At 40.6% G+C, this 18,047-nt stretch overlaps 1 protein-coding gene across 2 annotated transcripts in view; it reads right to left on the minus strand.

Moving 5' to 3' along the window:
- The window catches only part of LOC128684099 (pneumococcal serine-rich repeat protein), a 540,854-nt gene that overhangs the window by 489,235 nt on the left and 33,572 nt on the right, over window positions 1–18,047 (minus strand). The gene's annotated exons all lie outside the window — the stretch shown is intronic.

Consider the following 18,047-nt stretch of genomic DNA (forward strand, 5'->3'; position numbering starts at 1 on the left):
AGAACGAATATAGAGGCAGCAGAAGTAGTGGCGATATATAAAGATGATGTGCAGTCAGCCCATCTTCCTAAAAGGAGTTCTTAAGGTGGTCAGTCCTTCAGTCTGGAGAAGAGTCCACCTCCATAGTCTGGAACAAGGTGAAACATGAGAATGAAGTTTTTTTACTGCCGAGGATGAGACGTAACAAAAGAGGACGCCAAGCATCACCTTGTTCCAGACTATGGAGGTGAACTCTTCTCCACCCTGAGGGACTGACCACCTGAAGAATTTTTCAAGGTTGTATTAATGCTGGTAGAATTACCGACAATATGTTAAGTAAAAGGACACAAGTGCAACTAATATGACATTTTATTGTGGCAACGTTTCGCTCTACGTAATGGCTTGACAAAGCTCCTGGAGAGCGAAACGTTGCCACAATAAAATGTCACATTAATTACAGTTGTGTTCTTTTACCATTCTTCAAGGTTGATGGGCTGACTACATCTTTTTCTCGACATTACTGCTGCTGTCTCCACATTTATTTTATTCTTCTCTGTAATTGAGTGAAGAGGACTATCGTGTAGGCAAAACGTCTCAGCTATAAAGATAACCAACTGATGGACATGTCTTACTCACCGTCTCAAATGTATTCAGTTTTTATTATTATGCATATTCTACATACAATATGCAGAATTATTATTATTATACAGTATAGGCTGCCCCTCAAGGGGTTCTCAAAGACACAGTCATAGTATAGTTTATTTAGAAATGACATTGTAAGCAAACAAAATAAGGACATAAAAGCACAAACAAAAGTATAGCGAGGGCTGCGACAGGCCCACTGGCCCCCGCTAGGCAGTAATGTCATCTTAGTCTACGTTACTCGGGTAATAATCGAGGAGCTGTGTAGTCTGCAACACGAAAGTCAGGAACAGTGACTTTATCATTATTCAGATAATTCCATGATATACTGAAACTGATGTGTGATCGCTGCCACGCTCTTTATTAACCTCAAGACTTTATATCAGAGATTCCATGATTATAAAATAGTAGACTATACTGTGTCTTCGGAAACGGTATAGTCTACTGTACTGTTGCAGCGGATTATGTCTCGAATCCGTAGTTATTGTCACAGCGAATATCAATCAGTGTTCAGAATCACGGATGATCTCCGACGTTTTTGCAAGGTTTATCTTCCTAATACCTGACACAGCGACCAGGCTGGCTACTCACACGTGACTAAATAACCTCATTCTTCTAGAACCTCTCGACAACCTATATAAAAACTCATATCTTGTTCTGTGTGTTTATTGATAATGTCCGTGTGGATAAAACGTCTTCGCAATAGAATGCCATAACCCACATTTTGTGTCATATTTACTCACCTAGATTTCTTGTTTGCCAACACCGACTCGAGCAGGTTATTTCTGCTAGCTGGCATTGTCACACTGTTATATAAAACAATTCTGGATTGTTTCTAGAAAGTTGCTAAACTCTAGACTTCCTCTCAGATTTTTCAAAACAGTTTAGCTAAAGTTAAATTCTTCCATTAGAAGAACATTGACGTATCTTAATGCCTTATCAGTTTCCTCCCAAAAGAAGTTCACAGTTGTCACCGTCAAGGATCGGAAGTCAGTGCACTACATCTAAAATTAACTTTTCACGTCCTCGAGAAACTGCAGCCATATAGATTCCCATCTGTCTTTATGTAATTTTTCATACAAGAGTTTAGAAGTTTCCCTTGACATAAATCTAAACTCTGTCTCCTTTTATGTTGACGCTTTAATTAAGTGAGCCATAATTTCTGCTGTTGTATGTGGTATTTAGCACGCATGCCTTTATTTTTTCCAATGAATCTGTATTATTATTGCCAGTACATCTATTTCCTGAGCATGCAATTATCCTTAGTTCGTTTATTTTATTTCTGGCTCTCCTACTGTCAAGATAATAGACGTTAAGGGAGTTAATCACTCGCCACCCTCTTCTGTTTCTTTTTTGCGAACCAATTCCCTTGTTTTTTTAGTAACTGTTTTATGAGCTATACCGTTTCCTGAACGGCTTTCTGTTAATATCTTGACAATTTTTACTCTTTCGGTCATTGGTACTTCAAATACTTTCTTCCTCACATACACTCATACCTATATCTTCTATTAGTTTCAAGTCTTATCGAGCTCAGCAACGACTCCTTCGACCGAGTGGGATAACGCTGTCACCTATGAACCAGAAAGATGCAGTCTATCCCTTGCATACATATAATACACAAATAACCCGCACATAGAAGAGAGGAGCTTACGACGACGTTTCGGTCCGACTTGGACCATTTACAAAGTCACACTAACGAGCAGGATGTATGTATGCATAATGTTCGCCAAGACCGTAGTCCTGGCACGGGTCTCAATCTTGCGATGACCCGTCTCTGGCTCCCGAGGGAGAAAGGTTTCTACAATGATGCGACGTATGCTGCTCAAGCACTCTTCTGGTCAGTTCAACTGGTGCATCTCATAAGCGACAACACCATATGTACTCCTAACTGTGGACACTAGCGAGGAGGAGGATATGTCGTTATCAGTGGTAACAGCTTGTCTGGTTCGTTGACTCCATGGTACACTAGTGTGGCCGCAGTGATCTCTGGGTCCTCTTCGGGAGGGAATATCACTCCTAGTTGCCTGCGGAGTGTCTCAGTAACTTCGCACTCCAGAAGATAGTGTGTTAGGGGCCGCTGGACAACGTGCTGACAGTACTGGCACATCTCCTCAGCCTTGTCTACCATCATCTTGGCTGTGGGAAAGCCCAAACGAAGCCGATGGATGGAGGTGAACACTGAAACAAGCTGCCTCTTTCCAGTCTATATTTGTCCAACCTATTTTTATGTTACCCAAGTAATAGCTTTTATATCCTTTTACTCATGTACGAATTAATTGCTCTACCATATTGTATTACTTTTGTCACTACCACTACTACTACTACTACTACTACTACTACTACTACTACTACTACTACTACTACTACTACTACTACTACTACTACTACTACCACTAGTGAACATCGAAATGGTACCTCACTAGTATTGCACCTCACTCTGAGCCTTTATATACCCTCTGTGTCCATGTATTGTTTGTAATGGCTTGATAAAGCTCCTGGAGAGCGAAACGTTGCCACAATAAAATGTCACATTAGTTGCACTTGTGTCCTTTTACTTTACATATTGTCGGTAATTCTACCAACTTTATTACACACCACCTATTGCAATAATATTAACCTGAGACCCTTGCGAGGCTTACGGTAACATCTTCTGTCCCTAGTACGGGTCCACGGTAACACCTTGTGTCCCTAGTACGGGTCTACGGTAACACCTTGTGTCCCTAGTACGGGACTACGGTAATACCTTATGTCTCTAGTACAGGTCTACGGTAACACCTTGTGTCCCTAGTACGGGACTACGGTAACACCTTGTGTCCCTACCTGGAGGTTACCTGGAGGTTATTCCGGGGATCAACGCCCCCGCGGCCCGGTCCACGACCAGGCCTCCCGATGGATCAGGGCCTGATCAACTAGGCTGTTACTGCTGGCCGCACGCAGTCCGACGTACGAGCCACAGCCCGGCTGATCCGGCACCGACTTTAGGTATCTGTCCAGCTCTCTCTTGAAGGCAGCCAGGGGTTTATTGGCAATTCCCCTAATGCTTGATGGGAGGCTGTTGAACAGTTTTGGGCCCCGGACACTTATGGTGTTTTCTCTTAGTGTACCAATGGCGCCCCTACTTTTTATTGGCGGCATTTTGCATCGCCTGCCCAGTCTTTTACTTTCGTAGGGAGTGATTTCTGTGTGCAGATTTGGGACCATTCCTTCCAAGATTTTCCAAGTGTAGATTATGATATATCTCTCCCTCCTGCGTTCCAACGAGTACAAGTCAAGTGCTTCCAAGCGTTCCCAGTAGTTAAGGTGCTTGACAGAACTTATACGTGCAGTAAAGGATCTCTGTACACTCTCTAGATCTGCGATTTCACCTGCTTTGTATGGAGATGTTAATGTACAGCAGTATTCCAGCCTAGAGAGAACAAGTGATTTGAAAAGGATCATCATGGGCTTGGCATCTCTCGTTTTGAAAGTTCTCATTATCCATCCTATCATTTTCTTTGCACGTGCGATCGTGGCACTGTTGTGATCCTTGAAAGTGAGATCCTCAGACATTACTACTCCCAGGTCCCTTACATTATTTTTCCGCTCTATTGTATGGCCGGAGTCAGTAGTATACTCTGTTCTAGTAATTATCTCCTCCAGTTTTCCATAACGGAGTAATTGGAATTTGTCCTAGTACGGGTCTACGGTAACACCTTGTGTCCCTAGTACGGGACTACGGTAATACCTTGTGTCCCTAGTACGGGTCTACGGTAACATCTTGTGTCCCTAGTACGGGTCCACGGTAACACCTTGTGTCCCTAGTACGGGTCTACGGTAACACCTTGTGTCCCTAGTACGGGTCTACGGTAACACCTTGTGTCCCTAGTACGGGACTACGGTAACACCTTGTGTCCCTAGTACGGGTCCACGGTAACACCTTGTGTCCCTAGTACGGGTCTACGGTAACACCTTGTGTCCCTAGTACGGGTCTACGGTAACACCTTGTGTCCCTAGTACGGGTCTACGGTAACACCTTGTGTCCCTAGTACGGGTCTACAGTAACACCTTGTGTCCCTAGTACGGGTCTACGGTAACACCTTGTGTCCCTAGTACGGGACTACGGTAACACCTCATGTCCCTAGTACAGGTCTACGGTAACACTTTGTGTCCCTAGTACGGGACTACGGTAACACCTTATGTCCCTAGTACGGGTCTACGGTAACACCTTGTGTCCCTAGTACGGGTCTACGGTAACACCTTGTGTCCCTAGTACGGGTCTACGGTAACACCTTGTGTCCCTAGTACGGGACTACGGTAACACCTTGTGTCCCTAGTACGGGACTACGGTAACACCTCATGTCCCTAGTACAGGTCTATGGTAACACCTTGTGTCCCTAGTACGGGACTACGGTAACACCTTGTGTCCCTAGTACGGGACTACGGTAACACCTCATGTCCCTAGTACAGGTCTATGGTAACACCTTGTGTCCCTAGTACGGGACTACGGTAACACCTTGTGTCCCTAGTACAGGTCTATGGTAACACCTTGTGTCCCTAGTACGGGACTACGGTAACACCTTGTGTCCCTAGTACGGGACTACGGTAACACCTTGTGTCCCTAGTACGGGACTACGGTAACACCTTGTGTCCCTAGTACGGGTCTACGGTAACACCTCATGTCCCTAGTACAGGTCTATGGTAACACCTTGTGTCCCTAGTACGGGACTATGGTAACACCTTGTGTCCCTAGTACGGGACTACGGTAACACCTTGTGTCCCTAGTACGGGTCTACGGTAACACCTTGTGTCCCTAGTACGGGACTACGGTAACACCTCATGTCCCTAGTACAGGTCTACGGTAACACTTTGTGTCCCTAGTACGGGACTACGGTAACACCTTATGTCCCTAGTACGGGTCTACGGTAACACCTTGTGTCCCTAGTACGGGTCTACGGTAACACCTTGTGTCCCTAGTACGGGTCTACGGTAACACCTTGTGTCCCTAGTACGGGACTACGGTAACACCTTGTGTCCCTAGTACGGGACTACGGTAACACCTCATGTCCCTAGTACAGGTCTATGGTAACACCTTGTGTCCCTAGTACGGGACTACGGTAACACCTTGTGTCCCTAGTACAGGTCTATGGTAACACCTTGTGTCCCTAGTACGGGACTACGGTAACACCTTGTGTCCCTAGTACGGGACTACGGTAACACCTTGTGTCCCTAGTACGGGACTACGGTAACACCTTGTGTCCCTAGTACGGGTCTACGGTAACACCTCATGTCCCTAGTACAGGTCTATGGTAACACCTTGTGTCCCTAGTACGGGACTATGGTAACACCTTGTGTCCCTAGTACGGGACTACGGTAACACCTTGTGTCCCTAGTACGGGACTACGGTAACACCTCATGTCCCTAGTACAGGTCTATGGTAACACCTTGTGTCCCTAGTACGGGACTATGGTAACACCTTGTGTCCCTAGTACGGGACTACGGTAACACCTCATGTCCCTAGTACAGGTCTATGGTAACACCTTGTGTCCCTAGTACGGGACTATGGTAACACCTTGTGTCCCTAGTACGGGACTACGGTAACACCTTGTGTCCCTAGTACGGGACTACGGTAACACCTCATGTCCCTAGTACGGGACTACGGTAACACCTTGTGTCCCTAGTACGGGACTACGGTAACACCTTGTGTCCCTAGTACGGGTCTATTACAATACCAAAAAAACTCCTACTACATTACCAACAACAACAACAACAACAACAACAACAACTACTACTACTACTACTACTACTACTACTACTACTACTACTGCAAATACAATACCAACAAAAACTATAAATATTACAATACAAAAAGCAATAACAACTACTACTACAATACTAACCCACTACTACCTCAAAATACTAATAAAATACAAGCAAAAACAACTACTACTACCGCTGCAGTACTACCAACAAAAAAAGGCACAATACCGTGACTGGAACGATACACAAATAACCCGCACATAGAAGAGAGGAGCTTACGACGACGTTTCGGTCCAAGTTGGACCGAAACGTCGTCGTAAGCTCCTCTCTTCTATGTGCGGGTTATTTGTGTATACTACAACTACAATACCAACAACAACAACTACTACTACTATTGCATTACTAACAACAACAACTATTACTACTACTACAGTACCAACAAGAAAAACAACTACTACTACTATTACTTCAATACTATCAACAACAACTACTACAACATTACCAACGACAACAACTGTTACTACTAGAATAACAACAACTACTACTCTTACTACAATACCAACAACAGCAACTACAACTGCTACTACTAAAATATCAACAACAACAACTATTACTTCTGGAATAACAACTACTACTAGTTCAATACCAACAGCAACAATAACTACTGCTATTACAGTACCAACAACTACTACTACAACACCAACAACAACAACATCAACTATTAGTTCTGCTACAATACCAGCAACAACAACTATTACTACTAGAATAACAACAACAACAGCAACAACAACAACAACAACAACAACAACAACAACAACAACAACAACAGCAACAACTACTACTACTACTAAAATACCATCAGCAGCAACAACTACTACTACTATTACAATACCATCAACAACAATTACTACAAAACAACAGCAACAACAACAACAACAACAACAACAATTATACTACTACTACAAACCGCCAACAACAACAGCTATTACTACTACTACTACTACTACAATGCCAACAAGAACTACAAATATTACTACTACTACAATATCATCAATAACAGCAACAACTACGATTACTACTACTACAGCACCAACAACAACAACTGCTACTATTACAATACCAACAAGAACAACAACTATTATTATAACTATAGTCCCAACAACAATAACAATAATTATTACTACAATACCAACAACAACAAAAACAACTATTACTACTGCTACTACAATACCAGCAACAACAACAGCAAGTACTACTACTGCTACTACTACTACAATACCAACAAAAACAATAACAACTATTACTACTGCTACTACAATACCAGCAACAACAACAGCAAGTACTACTACTGCTGCTACTACTACAATACCAACAACAACAATAACAACTATTATTACTGCTACTACAATACCAGCAACAACAACAACTATTACTACTGCTGCTACATTACCAACAACAACAATAACTTCTACTACTACTACTACTACTAGTACAATACCAACAATAACAACAGCTATTAATACTACTACAATACCAACAACAATAACAATAACTACTACTACAACACCAACACCAACAACAACAACAACAACAAGAGCGACGCTTCATACAATGAACTGTAGTAAATAATACATTGTACTGTATTACACAATACAATGAATTCAAGTATATAATTCATTATGTTGCATAAAATAATTCATTGTATTGTATTCAATATGTCTTAATACTATAATGAATAATTCGTTGTATTTAATGAAAAAAATCATTGGAGTGCAGTGAATACTAATTCGTTATTGATCAATGAACAGCTCACTGCACTGCAGTGAATAATGTCATACATATGAACAGTTCACTGCACTGCAGTGAATAATCTCATACATATGAACAGTTCACTGCACTGCAGTGAATAATGTCATACATATTTTGGTGAATACGTATTGTGGCGAATAGTTCATTATATTCTGGTGAATAATTTATTTCATTGTGGTAAATAATTCATTATTTTGTGGTGAATAATTTATTACATTGTTGTGAATTATTCATTATATTGTGGTGAATAAATCATTACATTCTGGTGCCTAATTCATTACATTGTGGTGAGTAATTTATTATTTTGTTATGAATAATTCATTGTAGTGTGGTGAATAACCTATTGCAATGTGGTAAATAATTAATTTCATTACGGTGAATAATTCATTGTATTACAGTGAATAATTCATTGTATTTATGGGAAAAAAATTCATTGTATTTATGGGAAAAAAATCATTGTTTTAGGGTGAATGACTAGCTGCATTAGGATGAATAATTCATTGTATTTTGAAGAATTATTAATTGAAATGTTGTGAATAATTCATTGTACTGCGGTAATTCATTGTATTATGGTGAATAATTCATTGTACTGCGGTAATTCATTGTATTATGGTGAATAATTCATTGTACTGTGGTAATTCATTGTATTATGGTGAATAATTCATTGTACTGCGGTAATTCATTGTATTATGGTGAATAATTCATTGTACTGCGGTAATTCATTGTATTTTTTATTTTTATTATCACACCGGCCGATTCCCACCAAGGCAGGGTGGCCCGAAAAAGAAAAACTTTCACCATCATTCACTCCATCACTGTCTTGCCAGAAGGGTGCTTTACACTACAGTTTTTAAACTGCAACATTAACACCCCTCCTTCAGAGTGCAGGCACTGTACTTCCCATCTCCAGGACTCAAGTCCGGCCAGCCGGTTTCCCTGAATCCCTTCATAAATGTTACTTTGCTCACACTCCAACAGCACGTCAAGTATTAAAAACCATTTGTCTCCATTCACTCCTATCAAACACGCTCACGCATGCCTGCTGGAAGTCCAAGCCCCTCGCACACAAAACCTCCTTTACCCCCTCCCTCCAACCCTTCCTAGGCCGACCCCTACCCCGCCTTCCTTCCACTACAGACTGATACACTCTTGAAGTCATTCTGTTTCGCTCCATTCTCTCTACATGTCCGAACCACCTCAACAACCCTTCCTCAGCCCTCTGGACAACAGTTTTGGTAATCCCGCACCTCCTCCTAACTTCCAAACTACGAATTCTCTGCATTATATTCACACCACACATTGCCCTCAGACATGACATCTCCACTGCCTCCAGCCTTCTCCTCGCTGCAACATTCATCACCCACGCTTCACACCCATATAAGAGCGTTGGTAAAACTATACTCTCATACATTCCCCTCTTTGCCTCCAAGGACAAAGTTCTTTGTCTCCACAGACTCCTAAGTGCACCACTCACTCTTTTTCCCTCATCAATTCTATGATTCACCTCATCTTTCATAGACCCATCCGCTGACACGTCCACTCCCAAATATCTGAATACGTTCACCTCCTCCATACTCTCTCCCTCCAATCTGATATTCAATCTTTCATCACCTAATCTTTTTGTTATCCTCATAACCTTACTCTTTCCTGTATTCACCTTTAATTTTCTTCTTTTGCACACCCTACCAAATTCATCCACCAATCTCTTGCCAAGACCCTCGCATTTACTTCTCTTACAACCCCATCTATAAATATATTAAACAACCACGGTGACATCACACATCCTTGTCTAAGGCCTACTTTTACTGGGAAAAAATTTCCCTCTTTCCTACATACTCTAACTTGAGCCTCACTATCCTCGTAAAAACTCTTCACTGCTTTCAGTAACCTACCTCCTACACCATACACTTGCAACATCTGCCACATTGCCCCCCTATCCACCCTGTCATACGCCTTTTCCAAATCCATAAATGCCACAAAGACCTCTTTAGCCTTATCTAAATACTGTTCACTTATATGTTTCACTGTAAACACCTGGTCCACACACCCCCTACCTTTCCTAAAGCCTCCTTGTTCATCTGCTATCCTATTCTCCGTCTTACTCTTAATTCTTTCAATTATAACTCTACCATACACTTTACCAGGTACACTCAACAGACTTATCCCCCTATAATTTTTGCACTCTCTTTTCTCCCCTTTGCCTTTATACAAAGGAACTATGCATGCTCTCTGCCAATCCCTAGGTACCTTACCCTCTTCCATACATTTATTAAATAATTGCACCAACCACTCCAAAACTATATCCCCACCTGCTTTTAACATTTCTATCTTTATCCCATCAATCCCGGCTGCCTTACCCCCTTTCATTTTACCTACTGCCTCACGAACTTCCCCCACACTCACAACTGGCTCTTCCTCACTCCTACAAGATGTTATTCCTCCTTGCCCTATACACGAAATCACAGCTTCCCTATCTTCATCAACATTTAACAATTCCTCAAAATATTCCTTCCATCTTCCCAATACCTCTAACTCTCCATTTAATAACTCTCCTCTCCTATTTTTAACTGACAAATCCATTTGTTCTCTAGGCTTTCTTAACTTGTTAATCTCACTCCAAAACTTTTTCTTATTTTCAACAAAATTTGTTGATAACATCTCACCCACTCTCTCATTTGCTCTCTTTTTACATTGCTTCACCACTCTCTTAACTTCTCTCTTTTTCTCCATATACTCTTCCCTCCTTGCATCACTTCTACTTTGTAAAAGCTTCTCATATGCTAACTTTTTCTCCCTTACTACTCTCTTTACATCATCATTCCACCAATCGCTCCTCTTCCCTCCTGCACCCACTTTCCTGTAACCACAAACTTCTGCTGAACACTCTAACACTACATTTTTAAACCTACCCCATACCTCTTCGACCCCATTGCCTATGCTCTCATTAGCCCATCTATCCTCCAATAGCTGTTTATATCTTACCCTAACTGCCTCCTCTTTTAGTTTATAAACCTTCACCTCTCTCTTCCCTGATGCTTCTATTCTCCTTGTATCCCATCTACCTTTTACTCTCAGTGTAGCTACAACTAGAAAGTGATCTGATATATCTGTGGCCCCTCTATAAACATGTACATCCTGAAGTCTACTCAACAGTCTTTTATCTACCAATACATAATCCAACAAACTACTGTCATTTCGCCCTACATCATATCGTGTATACTTATTTATCCTCTTTTTCTTAAAATATGTATTACCTATAACTAAACCCCTTTCTATACAAAGTTCAATCAAAGGGCTCCCATTATCATTTACACCTGGCACCCCAAACTTACCTACCACACCCTCTCTAAAAGTTTCTCCTACTTTAGCATTCAAGTCCCCTACCACAATTACTCTCATTCACTTCAATTAATTTTTCACATGAAATACCATCAAATGATTGGCTAATTTTTTTACTTGTTTATTATTTTCCACGACTGTCAATTATAACTTGAGAATGCCTCATACGATTGGATTCAAATTTCCCTCGATGATGTACTTTAACCGGGTCAGGTTCTTGCAGCTACTGGCATGAAGCGATGTCTTCCCGTTAATTTTACATAGACCGTTCCATATTTTTATTTTTTAGCTTACTCTTGAGAAACTCTCTTCGTATCGGCTTCAAACTTCCAATGCTGGTGTATCCTACTTAGAAAATGAGCAGAAGCTGTTATTGGAGCACGTAGGTGGCAATTTCTCAATTTGGTTTTCATTAAATTTTTTGTAGGTTCCTCTACAAGGTAACTTATTATACACAAATAATCCACACATAGAGAGAAGTTAACGACGTAAATGGTTCAAGTTTGACCGAAACGTCTTCATAAATATCTTTGCCCTATGTCCGGGTTATTTGTGTATTGTTCCAGTAACGGTATTGTGTCTTCTTTGTTCCTCAACTTAGCATGTCCTTCCTGAGCTGGTTTAATCATTGATGATTGCTATCATCAGATGTGTAGTTGCCAATTTGCCATTTTTTTTAGAAATTTTGAAAATTAAGACATTGGTTTCTATGCATATAATTTGAGAATGAGTCAAGTGATTGACTTTAAACTTTTAACGCAGATATATCTTAAAGGAAGTTTTGGATTGTTATTGGATTATGTAGGAGCTAATTTGCAAAAGTTTTAGTTCAGCCCCTGAACTACTGCCCTTGCTTGGTGGCTCATAAGAAATAAGCAATTTCCATTTTCTTAGAAAACAAGAAACTTTTTTTTCTTATAAGAATCTTTCAGAATTTCAAATATAATGTAAGTGAAGAAAGAAACAGAGAAACATTGAAAATTTGCCCTTTTTTGGCGTTTTTAAGTTCCATACGGCTGTACTGTGGAGCCGGTCATATACTCCATGAGTGCTCTTTTCGTCCTCCAAGACTTTCGTTTATAATTTCAGAATGCCTCATCTGATCGGTTTCAAATTTTCAGCACTGGTGACCAATAACTAAGAAAAGGTTCAGCTAAATATTCGAATGGGCAGGTGCCCATTTTTTAATTTTAATAGAAAAGTTCTGAATCAGGTTTCCAAGCAATACCTTGAAAACGCCTCTTCCGACCGGCTTCAACAGTATTTAGATAAGGGTAAAGAGGTTTTTATGACATTTATGGATTTGGAAAAGGCATATGACAGGGTGGATAGGGGGGCAATGTGGCAGATGTTGCAGGTGTATGGTATTGTAAGTAGGTTACTGAAAGGAGTGAAGAGTTTTTACGAGGATAGTGAGGCTCAGGTTAGAGTATGTAGGAGAGAGGGAGATTATTTCCCAGTAAAAGTAAGCCTTAGACAAGGATGTGTGATGTCACCGTGGTTGTTCAATATATTTATAGATGAGGCTGTAAGAGAAGTGAATGCTATGGTCTTGGCAAGAGGTGTGGAGTTAAAAGATAAAGAATCAAACACAAAGTGGGAGTTGTCACAGTTGCTCTTTGCTGATGACACTGTGCTTTTGGGAGATTCTGAAGAGAAGTTGCAGAGGTTAGTGGATGAATTTGGTAGGGTGTGTAAAAGAAGAAAATTAAAAGTGAATATAGGAAAGAGTAAGGTTATGAGGATAACAAAAAAGATTAGGTGACGAAAGATTGGATATCAGATTGGAGGGAGAGAGTATAGAGGAGGTGAATGTATTCAGATATTTAGGAGTGGACGTGTCAGCAGATGGGTCTATGAAGGACGAGGTGAAATATAGAACTGATGAGGGGAAAAAGGTGAATGGTGTACTTAGGAGTCTGTGGAGACCAAGAACTTTGTCCGTGGAAGCAAAGAGGGGAATGTATGAGAGTATAGTTGTACCAACACTCTTGTATGGGTGTGAAGCATGTGTGATGATTGTTGCAGTGAGAAGCAGGCTGGAGGCAGTGGAGATGTCATGTCTGAGGGCAATGTGTGGTGTGAATATAATGCAGAGAATTCGTAGTTTGGAAATTAGGAGAAGGTATGGGATTACCAAAAGTATTATCCAGAGGGCTGAGGAGGGGTTGTTGAGGTGGTTCGGACATGTAGAGAGAATGGAACAAAACAGAATGACTTCGAGAGTGTATAAATCTGTAGTGGAAGGAAGGCGGGGTAGGGGTCGGCCTAGGAAAGGTTGGAGGGAGGGGGTAAATAAGGTTTTGTGTGCGAGGGGCTTGGACTTCCAGCAAGCGTGCGTGAAAGTATTTGTTAGGAGTGAATGGAGACAAATGGTTTTTAATACTTGACGTGCTGTTGGAGTGTGAGCAAAGTAACATTTGTGAAGGGATTCAGGGAAACCGGTTGGCCGGACTTGAGTGCTGGAGATTGGAAGTACAGTCCCTGCACTCTGAAGTAGGGGTGTTAATGTTGCAGTTTTATAACTGTAGTGTAAAGTACCTCTCTGGCAAGACAGTGGTGGAGTGAATGATGATGAAAGTTTTTCTTTTTCGGGCCACCCTGCCTTGGTGGAAATCGGCCGATGTGTTAATAAAATAAAATAAGAATGGGGTGGTTACTGGAGTGTGTAGAAGCGAATTTACTAGCTAGTTTTAAAATGATATAACAGTGCTTTCTGTAAAATTTCTAAGTGTGCCTCTTATTGCATCTAACATGAAAAGGTAATACCTTTTGAGCTTTGGCAATATAAATGCAAATTAGAAATTTTACTGATGTAGTTAATATATTTTGAATTGTTGGATTCCGTGCAATAACCGGAGAATGCATTTCATGGTATATAGGAACAAGATTAGGGAAACGAAAGGCCCAGTTAAATATAACTCAGGTCAGCACACAGTTAATAACAAAGAAATGTGTACCAATTTAAACTCTTGTTTCCTTTCTGTTTTTAAACACACAAAAACACACAAAACATAAATGAAATCACAGAAATAAAACAAGATACAAGTTACGACGAAAATTAATTATGAAAGTTGAAAGTCTCTGGCGACATGGTTCATAGACAAATAGACAGTTGAAAACTGAACAAGCCACCACTCCCTGATGAACTCACTACTAATGCGTAGCGTGCCAGATATAAGGAAAACGACACACGTGATTCCTGTTTACAGATCGGAAAACAGGTCGTTAGCTTCAGATTACAGGCCAGTCAACCTAACTTCAAGTGTAGGAAAGCTGTTGGAATCAATAACTGCGGACGAAATTCGAAGCCACATCGAAAAATATGAACTGATCGCTAAATCTTAGAATGGTTTTAAAAAAGAGACGTTTATGCCTAACAAAGTGACCAACTTTTAACTAAGGTATTTGAAACAGTAAACCATGATAAAGCATATAGTATTGTGTATATGGAGACTGCTGAAAAACAAGAAGCAGCACTCGAAATATGTGGATAAATTATCTCCTGGATCGAGGCATGGCTGTCCGATAGGCAAAAGAGAGTTTGCATAAATGGGGAGATATCAGAGAATGGGGACCCGTTACCAGTTGTGTTCCACTGAGGTCAGTATTGGGCTCTTTGTTGCTCAAAATATACATTAACAGCATAGATGAGGAAATAAATAGCGACAATAGCATGTTTGCAGATGATTCTGAAATAGGCGTCAAATGAATTCTGATGAGGACTCTAGAGATCTATAGGAAGATCTGGGTACACTGATGTCGTGGTCGGAGAATTGGCAGATGCAGTTTAAAGTAGACGCATGTAAGGTTCGATTCCTGGAAAAATAAAATACCAATGGCACCTATATACATTAAATAATGAAGATCTCAACCAGACTAAATGAAAAAAAAATATTTACGAGTAGATAACGGTTAGGTACCTTTATTCCGAAACGTGTCGTCTACACAGTAGATTTCATCAATCGATTGCAGAAGTGGCAAATATGGAGACAGTAAAACCAGTAGATTGGTAAAGACGATGTGATCACTTATCAACTCTGAAGTCGTAGTTTGAGGTGGTCAGTCCCTCAGCCTGAATATGTGTTCAACTTCATGATCTTATACAATGTGAAGCTGAAGACAGACAGACGTACTCTTAGGTAAAGAGAATAGCACGAACGAGGAGCGTTTTCAGTCGCAGAAACAGTACCAGGACTTAATCTAGTTGAGAGTGAACCTGAAGCATGAGAATGGGACCTTCTCATTGTTCAAGACTGATGTAGAGTACTTCTCCAGGCTGAGGAACTGACCGCCTCAAATTACCTCAAGACTGATGGAGTGATCAAGTCATACTTACCATTCCATTGCTACTGCTGTCTCCGTATTTACAACCTCTGTATTTGACTGATGAAGCCTTCTGTATAGGCGAAATGTTCTGAAATAAATATATCTAATTGCTGCATTTGTTTTACCTATCTGCTTGTCGGTATTGTATACTATTGATAAGTAAGACATGAACATTAGTTAGGTAACTTTATTCGGAAACGTTTCACCTACACAGCAGGCTTCTTCAGTCGAGTACAGAGGAGGCAGGAGAAGCAGTAGATATGTAAAGACGACGTAATCAGTCCATCGCTCTTGAAGACGTAGTTTCGAGGTGGTCAGTCCCTTAACCTGGAGATGACTATTTTCTCCATAGTCTGGAACAACGTGAAGCTGAAGCAACAGTACGGAGATATATATACAGTCTACATAAAGTCTCCATACTGTTGCTTCAGCTTCTCATTGTTCCAGACTGTGGAACAAATACTCTCCTCCAGGTTGCAGGACTGACCATCTCAAAACTGTTTTCAAGGGTAAAGGAGTGATTACATCATCTTTACATCTCTACTGCTTCTGCTGCCTCCTCTGTACTCGACTGAAGAAGCCTACTGCGTAGGCGAAACATTTCAGAATAAAGTTAACTAACTGCTGCACATGTGTCTTACTTACCAACTTGTCGGTACTGTGTACCATTATCAAATCTACATTGATGAGATTTAGGAGTACTAGTTAGCAGTAATGAAAAGCCAAAAAAAAAAAAAAAAAAAAAAAAAAATCGTAAGTGCTTGCAATACAACTAATAGAATTCTTGGCTTCATTTCAAGAAACATAAGTAGGAGAAATCCTAAGATTATACCTCAACTTTGTGTATCCTTATGTAGATTATGCTGCTCAGTTCTGCTCTCCATATTACAGAATAGACATTAAATAATTTGAAAAAATTTTTTTTTACAAAAATATTTCGTACGAAAATAGGCTGAAGGCGCTGAATTTATATTCTCCGGAGAAGCCTAGAAATAGAGGCGGATATAATTCAAGTGTAAAGTGGAAGACAGGGAAAAATATAGGGGATATAAATAACGTACTGAAAATATCCATTTAAGACAGAATTCGGACACGTGCAACATCTGGGTATCTTTACTGTAGACGTTTCGCCAACCAGTGGCTTTATCGACGCCAAATTGAAGGACACAATTGGAAGACAGTAGAACTATTTACAGAAGATGAGGTAATGAGTCCCTCAGCCCTGGAGTTGGTGAAGAGCACCGTAGTTGTGAAGAGTCTGGAGCACAGGCAAGAAGGCTGGCGCTTATATACTGGTGTCAGGTGACTGCAGACGAAGACTTTGTCACTGGTATATAATTCTACTGTCTTCCAATTATGTCCTTGAACTTGTATTGATAAAGCCACTGGTTGGCAAAATGTCTACAGTATACCCAGAAGTTACACGTGTCTCAGTTTCGTCTTGTCGGAATTGTATACCATTCGTGAACAAGACAGAAATCATAGTTGAAGAAATTTAGATTCAGAAAAATTATATGAATGCACTGCGTCAGCAAGAGAGTTGTTGATGACTTGAACAAACTTCCAATATCATAAACATCACTGGTGTATAATACTGACAAGTTGAAGAATTACACACATGTGCAAGAATTGGGTATTTTTATCAAGTAATCGTTTCGCCAACCAATGGCTTTGTTAATACAACACAGAAGACTGAAGAGGTAGATGAGGTAATCAGTCCCTGAGCCTGTAAGCAGATGTTGGATACCGTAGTCAAGTAGTGTCACTGAAGCGAAAATCTTCGATGGCTTTAAATATGGGTTGGACCTACCTAGTATGGGCCAGTAGGCTGAAGTGCTCCTCCTTCATGTTTTTATGTTTTTATCAGTGGGTGTTGGGGAGTATACTATAGTTGGCCTTACCTTGCATGGCCTAGTAGGCCTACTGCAGTGTTCCTTCTTCGTGAGTTCTTCTGATGGTCATAAAGTTTCAACAGCTGGAGAATGAATTTTCTGTCGACCTACAAACCTTACATGATGTTGTATCTGGCTTACATGATGTTGTATCTGGCTTACATGATGTTGTATCTGGCTTACATGATGTTGTATCTGGCTTACATGATGTTGTATCTGGCTTACATGATGCTGTATCTGGCTTACATGATGTTGTATCTGGCTTACATGATGTTGTATCTGGCTTACATGATGTTGTATCTGGCTTACATGATGCTGTAT

The sequence above is a fragment of the Cherax quadricarinatus genome, chromosome 3, assembly GCF_038502225.1.
Source record: "Cherax quadricarinatus isolate ZL_2023a chromosome 3, ASM3850222v1, whole genome shotgun sequence".
In the NCBI taxonomy this organism is placed as follows: Eukaryota; Metazoa; Arthropoda; class Malacostraca; order Decapoda; family Parastacidae; genus Cherax; species Cherax quadricarinatus.